General features: G+C 43.9%; 1 protein-coding gene across 3 annotated transcripts in view; it reads right to left on the bottom strand.

Moving 5' to 3' along the window:
* Positions 1-7476, bottom strand: part of RTN3 (reticulon 3) — a 69944-nt gene that overhangs the window by 5210 nt on the left and 57258 nt on the right. The gene's annotated exons all lie outside the window — the stretch shown is intronic.

Below are 7476 nucleotides of genomic sequence, written 5' to 3' on the forward strand. Positions count from 1 at the left end.
AAGAGAGAAACTCCGTCTCAAAAAAAAAAAAAAAGAATAGGTTTATAAAAACTTAAGAGCTTATTTCAGCTATGGGGGTATATTGGGGTAAAGAGTCATTTAAGTTAAATATTTTGCTGGGTGCAGTGGCTCATGCCTGTAATCCCAGCAATTTAGGAGGCTGAGGCGGGCAGATCACCTGAGGTTGGGAGTTCAACCCCGTCTCTACTAAAAATACAAAATTAGCCAGGTGTGGTGGTGCATGCCTGTAATCCCAGCTTCTTGGGAAGCTGAGGCAGGAGAATCACTTGAACCTGGGAAGCAGAGGTTGTGGTGAGCCGAGACCATGTCATTGTACTCCAGCCTGGGCAATATAAGCAAAACTGTCTCAAAAAAAAAAAGGTGGTGGGGGTGGGGAACGGGCACAGTGGCTCACGCCTGTAATCCCAGCACTTTGGGAGGTTGAGGCAGTTGCATCACGAGGTCAGGAGATCGAGACTATCCTGGCTAACATGGTGAAACCCCGTCTCTACTAAAAATACAAAAGTTAGCTGGGTGTGGTGGCGCACGCCTATAGTCCCAACTACTGGGGAGGCTGAGACAGGAGAATCACTTGAACCCAGGAGGCAGAGGTTGCAGAGAACTGAGATTGCACCACTGCACTCCAGCCTGGGTGACAGAGTGAGACTCCATCTTGAAAAAAAAAATTTTTTTTTGGCAGAAAGGATGATAAAGCAGGTGTGGCAAAATCTTGCTGTTAACTAAATTAAGCAAACCATGCCTATACATTAGTTGGGTGAACAGACTATAAAACCAAAGCTAACTTTGGCCCCAGAGTAGAAACTGGGACAGAGGCAAAGAAAGTAGTTAATAAAAATAGACCAAACTCTATTAGTGCTAATTACACAGAAACACCAGTCTCCATGTTAATCTGAAAAGAATTCAGGAAGGATTATGGATAGGGGACCATATAATTATCCAAGCCACAATACCCCCTTCTCCTCCCCTTTTTGAGATAGGGTCTCACTCTGTCACAAGGGTTGGAGTGCAGTGGCACTATGACTGCTCACTGTAGCCTTTAAACCTGGGTTCAAGCAAACTTCCTACCTCAGCCTCCAAGTAGCTGGAACTACAGGTATGCGCCACTATGTCCAGGTACATTTTTTCTTTTTTGTAGAGACAGGGTCTCAATATGTTGCCCAGGCTAGTCTTGAACTCCTGGCTTCAGGCGATCCACCTGCCTTGGCCTCCCCCCGTGCTGCGATTATAGGCGTGAGCACTGCCTGTACAAGCAGCAGTGCTCTAAAAGTGAGTGGGGGCCGGGCACGGTGGCTCATGCCTGTAACCCCAGCACTTTGGGAGGCCAAGGCGGGCGGATCACCTGAGGTCAGGAGTTAGAGACCAACCTGGCCAACGTGGCAAAACCCTGTCTCTACTGAAAATACAAAAATTAACTGGGCATGGTGGTGTGTGTCTGTAGTCCCAGCTAATTGGGAGGCTGAGGTGGGAGAATCGCTTGAACCCGGGAGGCAGAGGTTGCAGTGAGCCCAGATCACAGCATTGCACTCCAGCCTGGGTGACAGAGCAGAGCAAAACTCTGTCTCAAAAACAACACCACCAACAACAAAGGGAGCGGGGCTGGCTGGGCACGGTGGCTCACGCCTGCAATCCCAGCACACTGGGAGGCCGAGGCGGGCGGGTCACTTGAGGCCAGGAGTTCAAGACCAGCCTGGCCAACATGGTGAGAGACACCTGTCTCTACTAAAAATATAAAAAATAGCTGGGCACAGTGGCACATGCTTTAAATCACAGCTACTTGGGAGGCTGAGGCACGAGAAATCACTTGAACCTGAGAGGCGGAGGTTGTAGTGAGCCGAGATTGTGCCACTGCACTCCAGCCTGGGCGACAGAATAATATTCTGTTTCAAAAAAAACGTGAGCGGGGCACTATTAATAATTATGTCAGGAAATGGGTTTAAGTACAAGTACTTAGATTTTCCCAGGCTGGATGTCCTGAACCATAAGATCTAGTTGCCCAGGATGGTCCTGGTTTAAAGACACCTCGAAATCTCTCAGTGGTAGCTGCCGGCAATCACCTCTAATCTAGCAATGACATTACTTTTTTTTTTGAGACAGAGTCAGGGTTTCACCATATTGGCCAGGCTGTTCTCAACTCTTGACCTCAAGTGATCTGCTCGCTTTGGCTTCCTAAAATGTTGGGATTACAGGCGTTAGCCACTGCGCCTGGCCAACATTATCTTTTGCATTTTAGTCTGTGAAGGCTAACTTCACCACAAATAGCTAGAGGACTTTGCTACCACCCACTCTCTGCTCTCAAGACAGAGCAGGGGCTTTGGAGTTGGAGATACATGGGTTTGAGTCCTGGTAATTTCTTGCCATATCACTTTAACCTTTCCAACCCTCCATTTCCTCATCTGAAAAATGAAGAAAATGAAATCTACTTCCTAGAGTTGTTTTAAGGAATACAGAAGGCTCAGACATTGTAAATGACATGCAGTCAATACTTTAATCCAAATGAGGTTAGCTCAGAAGACTGTGATTTGGGATAAAATGAACCTGGGTATGATTCAAGTTCACTTGCGGGTACCTAGTTCCTCGCCACATTCAGCTATACAACTCTCTTCTGAAACCATTTATTTGAAGACTAACCTTCCTAGAGCCAAAGAACCTTAACTTGAAACCAATAAAACACTATAAAAATAGACTGATTGGCCGGGCGCGGTGGCTCAAGCCTGTAATCCCAGCACTTTGGGAGGCCGAGGCGGGTGGATCACGAGGTCAAGAGATCGAGACCATCCTGGTCAACATGGTGAAACCCCGTCTCTACTAAAGATACAAAAAAATTAGCTGGGCATGGTGGTGCGTGCCTGTAATCCCAGCTACTCAGGAGGCTGAGGCAGGAGAATTGCCTGAACCCAGGAGGCGGAGGTTGCGGTGAGCCGAGATCGCGCCATTGCACTCCAGCCTGGGTAACATGAGTGAAACTCCGTCTCAAAAAGACTGATTGTACATAAGAAGTGATCACTGATTGAAAGAGTCTGGCAAGGGATGCAACTTACTAGGAGAAAGAAAAGCTATTGTGACTTCTGATGGGAACCCAGGAGTCCCAGAGAGTGATGCTGCAAAGGACAGAAAGAATTGGGAGGCAACTCGGGTTCACCTGATTGAACTGAGACTGAACAGAAGAACTTAATAGAATGCTGCCTGCTTAAGAGTGAATTCCTATAAGCAGGAGAATTCCTATAGTCAGAGTTTAAGTATATACACCTTAAGAGTTCATGTAACTACAAGAAAAGTTTCAACATAGAAGACTTAGAGGGCTGACATCATCAGCAGTAGAACAAACCGATACCATGTGCCTCTGGCCACAGTGCATGCACTGAGGAGGACACAACATCACTTCTATGGTATTCCCACCCAAAATATGTAACCTGCATCTAATAAGAAAACACCAGACCAACCCAGATTGAGAAATATTCTACAAAACAACTGGCCTGTAGTCTTCAAAAATATCAATGGTATGAAAGGCACAGAAAGGCTGAGGAAGTTACTTCTTTTAATCTTAATTCTCAGATTAAAGGAGAGTACGGAGACAGGATGAGGCAGAAAGTGTGATCCCAGACTCTGGATAAGGAGTAAACACAGCTATAAAGACATCATTGGTACAACTGACAAAATTTAAATGTGGACTATATAATTAATAAAAGTACTGTTATCAATGTACAATTTCCTAAATTACTGTTAAATTTCCTTAACAATAACTTTTGTTGTTTATGTAAAACAAACAAAAATGTTTTTGTTCAAAGGGAACACACTCCAAAGTAAGTGTAAAGAGGCAGAATGTTTGCAATCAGCTCTCAAATGGTTCAGGAAAAAAACATCTATCTATAATGAGAGGGAAGGAGTGATAAAGCACATGTGGTGGCCAAATGTTAACAACTGGTGAACTAAACTAGGTTAAGATTATACAGGAGTTCCTTGTAGCACACTTGTAATTCTTCTATGAATTAAAAATATTTGAAAGACAGGAAGAGAAAGCTTACAGGATAAGGATGGGACCCAGGGAGAAAAGGACCTTGATGTATATCAGAGAAGGAAAAGGGATAAAGGCTGGGCGTGGTGGCTCACGCCTGTAATCCCAGCACTTTGGGAGGCCAAGGAGGGCAGATCATGAGGTCAGGAGATCGAGACCATCCTAACACAGTGAAACCTCGTCTCTTAAAAAAACGAGGGTTGGGGGGCAGGAATAAAGAGGACAGGTGCCTAAATGCAAATCAAATTTCTACCTTTAGGCTGGGTACAGCAGCTCACGCCTGTAATCCCAGCATTTTGGGAGGCCAAGGTAGGCGGATCACTGGAGGTCAGAAGTTTGAGACCAGCCTGGCCATCATGGCGAAACCCAGTCTCTACTAAAAACACAAAAATTAGCCGGGCATGGTGGCGCACACCTGTAATCCCAGCTACTTGGAAGGCCGAAGCAGGAGAATCGCTTGAACCTGGGAGGTGGAGGTTACAGTGAGCTGAGATCGCACCACTGCACTCTAGCTTGGGCGATAGAGTGAGACCTCTGTCTCAATAAACACCTTTGTGCAAGTTAGAAGAAGCTACACTGTCCTCATGCATGTTACTGCCATCTGCTGGAAAACTGTCGTAAGAAATATTCAAACCTAAAAAGATAAGTGTAAATGGTGCCCCTAGATGTGTGCAGTAAACAACCTGTGTAATAGTATAGGCCCTGGGCTCAGCCTTAAGATAAATGGTGAAATTATGATCTAGGATAGAAAAGGGACATACTGACTGAAAAGAGGTAACGGAGGAAGAGCTTGGAAAAGATGGTTCAACACATCAAGCCTCTGTCTGGAATGCTCTTCCCCAACTCCCCATGGCTTGTCCCTTTACTTCATTCAGGTCTTGGCGCAGGGCTACTTCCTCAGACACTGCCCACCCTAACCAACATCTCCCGCTTTCAGTTCCCTTCAATGGCTTTATTTTTCTTCTGAGCACCTACTATTTTATTTGTTAACAGGCTCTTCACAGTTGTTACTGAATGTTTAAACATGGGGCCAAACTAATGACCAAAAGATAGCAAAACCATTTATTTCCTAATAATTCCCCTTAAACTAGTCAACTTTTTACGAATGACTCTATTGACCACAGAAGACTAAGGGATTCCAAGTATAGAACACCAAAGGAAGGAAACTGGCATCGTTTTTGAAAAACTTTTCCCTCTCTAATACCTTGGAGAAGAGGAGGATGAAAAATATGAAGAAAAAGTGAAAAATGAGGCAGGTGCTAATAGTTTAAAATATGAAACCACTAGGCTTACACTAGTTCCTTTTTTTTCTTTTTTGAGACAAAGTTTCGCTTTTGTTGCCAGGCTGGGGCACAATGGTACCATCTCAGCTCACTGTAACCTCCATCTCCTGGTTCAAACGATTCTCCTGCCTCAGCTTCCAGGGTAGCTGAGATTATAGGCACCTGCCACTATGCCCGTCTACTTGTTGTATTTTTAGTAGAGATGGGGTTTCACCATTTTGGTCAGGCTGGTCGTGAACTCCTGACCTCAGGTGATCCACCTGCCTCAGCCTCCCAAAGTGCTGGGATTTCGGGTATGAGACACCACGCCCAGCCCTCTAGTGTTTATTTCATAACCAACAAGAGGCTGCATGGTTTGTGTCCATGAAATTTTTTTTTCCTTTCTTTTTTTGGAAACAAGGTCTGGCTATATCACCCAGGCTGCATCACCCAGGCTGCAGTGCAGTGGTACAATCTTCACCCATTGCAACCTCTGCCTCCTGGGCTCAAGCCATCCTCCCATCTTAGCCTCCTGAGCAGCTAGGACTACAGGCGTGCACCACTATGCCAGGTTGATTTTTCTATTTTTTGTAGAGACAGGGTTTTGTCATGTTGCCTATGTTGATCTCGAACTCATGAGCTCAAGCAATCCACTGACTTTTGCCTCCCAAAGTGCTGGAATTACAGGTGTGAGCCCAGCAGAAATTTTCTTTTCATTCTCTTCTATTTTCATTTACCTGTTCCAGCTACCTGAGTATAGTACAGTAATACACTAAATGACACGTGGACAACAAGGGACCACATTTGTGAACGTGATCCCATAAGATTATAATACCATATTTTTACTGTACCTTTTCAATGTTTAGATGCACGAATACTAGGCATGTGTCACAACTGCCTACAGTATCCAATATAGTGTAACATGCTGTATGGATTTGTGGCCTAGGAGCAATAGATGATACCGTATTGCATAGATATGTAGTAGTATACCTTCTAGGTTTATGTAAATTACCTATGGTATTTGCCCAATGATGAAATCACCTAATGACATGTTTCTCTGAATGTATCCCCCTGGTAATCAATGGAGAACTACTTTTTAACAACAGGAAATTCTTTATTTTTTAATGTATTGTCTTTACTTCCTTTCCCACCTTTACCTTCCTTCATAAAGTTTTTGTTTGTTTTCTGAGACAGAGTCTCACTCTGTTGCCCAGGCTGGAGTGCAGTGGCTCAATCTCCGCTCACCGCAGCCTCCACCTCCTGGGTTCAAGGAATTCTGACTCAGCTTCCCGAGTAGCTGGGACTACAGGTGTGCATTACACAACTGGCTAATATTTGTAGTTTTAGTAGAGACGGGGTTTGACCATGTTGGCCAGGCTGGTCTTGAACTCCTTGGCCTCCCACAGTGCTGGGATTACAGGCATAAGCAACTGCACCTGGTCTCTTCATCAAGTTTTATTAAGTGCCTATCATGTACCAGGCAAGTGCTAGGAGCCAGGAATACAACAGAACACTGAATAAGGCAAATGAAATCCTTACTTATGTTCTAGTGAGGGATGAAAAGCAATGAAACAGCTGGACATGGCAGCTCATGCCTGTAATCCCAGCACTTTGGGAGGCCAAGGCAGGAGGATCACTTGAGATCAGGAGTGTGAGACCAGCCTGAAGGGCAAAGAAATGTTACGGATCTGACGATTAAAGGAGAAATTTCCTTATGAAACACTTCTATTTTCTCAACGAAAAGAAACCAAAGTTATCAGCTGGGGTGGGTCAAGTGGATAAAGAAGGTGTGTGGAATAAGAAAATGATGTGAAATCCTTGTTTCAGAAAGTGTCTTAAAATTCTTAGAAGAAAATATGGTGCAAATCTTCATGACCTTAGGTTAGGCAATAGTCCCGTAGTTGTGACACCAAAAACATAAATGACAAAAAAATAAAATAAAATAAGATAAATTTGACATCAAAATTAAAAACCTTTGTGGTATCATCAAGAAAGTGATGAGAAAATGCACAGAATGAGAATATACTTGCAAATTATATATCTGATAAGGTATTTGTGTCCAGAATATATTTAATACATAAAGAATTAGATAGATAATTCAATGACAAAAAGGAAAATAACCCAACTGAAAAATAGGCAAAGGATCTGAGCAGACATCTCTCCAAAGAAGATATGTAAAGA

This window comes from Cebus imitator, unplaced genomic scaffold (assembly GCF_001604975.1).
Source record: "Cebus imitator isolate Cc_AM_T3 unplaced genomic scaffold, Cebus_imitator-1.0 Scaffold609, whole genome shotgun sequence".
In the NCBI taxonomy this organism is placed as follows: Eukaryota; Metazoa; Chordata; class Mammalia; order Primates; family Cebidae; genus Cebus; species Cebus imitator.